Source organism: Priapulus caudatus, unplaced genomic scaffold (genome assembly GCF_000485595.1).
Source record: "Priapulus caudatus unplaced genomic scaffold, Priapulus_caudatus-5.0.1 Scaffold1649, whole genome shotgun sequence".
NCBI lineage: Eukaryota > Metazoa > Priapulida > Priapulimorpha > Priapulimorphida > Priapulidae > Priapulus > Priapulus caudatus.
In genome coordinates this window covers 10,084-11,487 of record NW_014578710.1, presented here as the reverse complement: position 1 = coordinate 11,487, position 1,404 = coordinate 10,084, and positions in this window count along the sequence as shown.

Genomic DNA, 1,404 nt, shown 5'->3' with positions numbered 1-1,404 from the left:
AAAACTGCAATAATGACTCTCAGAATGATGGTTACAATCGGGTACAAAACGACACGCAGTTAATGTTACCAGAGCATATGATTGTGTAGAACCAGTAGGTTCGTTGTCATGCCACCGTGACGTCATCACTTCGGTACTCTATTGTCTTAGACCAAGAGAGGGCAGTGCTAATTACACCAATTTGCTGAAGTGTCCAAAAGGCAATGCCCAAACATAACTGTCCTTCATGTCAGCAAAGATGATATCGAAAAAGAAATTCCAAAACTCGATGAGGCTGTCAAGGGAAAACACCCGGTTCTGAATACGAAGCAGATGCACCGGGTAACAACAGTGATCTGTGAATTTTTCTTTTTAGGAATTTGAATAAAATTTTAGCCCTTTTTTAGGAATTGCATACATTTTTCCAGTTTTTTTTAGGAATTTTAGGGCGAGCTCAAAATTTTAGGAATTTTTAGGAATTTTAGGGCCGCTGGAAAGCCTGAAAATAGGAAAAAATAGGAATTTGTCCAGAAAATAAGAGAAAATAGGAATTGCCCAGAAAATAGGAAAAATAGGAACTTGACGCCCTGTACTACTAATACTAATAATAGGCACCGAGTTGTGGTGAGAAGATCTTAGAGAGAGATTATCTTGCACTAAAATAGCTTTATATAGCTATCTAGTATCTACTGTTGTATTGCCGTAAATGATATTCAAACACAGTATTGTTTCTAGGGCTTTTCGGCATGTTGTCACATGTAAGGCATATTTTTTGGAGCGATACTACCGCCCACTGCTTCAATCTTCCGCATGCGACTCGGCAGGGATTAGACAGGCTCATTGCCAAAAACATGCAGGACGCGCATGCATGGAACCAAAACACCATATGCACGCAATAGCTCTGTGTTCCCAGGCGAATACGTGTCTTACTAGTCTCGTAGGCATATTGCAAACTAATGAAATAAGTTATTGTTTTTTGACAATATTATTATGTACTCTCAGAATGATGGAATAACATTTGTTGAAAATATGATAGCATTATCAAACTTGTCTCTACTCAGGGGAGAATAGCAACAGTTGTCAGTGTCGACATACACACAATCACGCCGCCACAGAATCACCTGTGCCTGGCTGTATTTCTTTGTTGCCTATTTACATTTACCTTGTACAAGACTAATTTTACAAGATTTACATGAGTCTACATTGTTTTGCGAATCGGCTGTCCTTTTTTCAGCTTATCTTACATGACAGATGTGCTTAATGAAGCTAGTAGAATATTTACTAAATTGCTATGCTTTGCAGTGCTCGAAATAAGAAAAAAAATGTGGTTGTCCTGCGGACAACCCAGGCATCAAATCGGGTTGTCCGCAACAATTTCTGGTTGTCCCAAAAAAATATCCCCAAATCTCCTATTTTCAATCACAT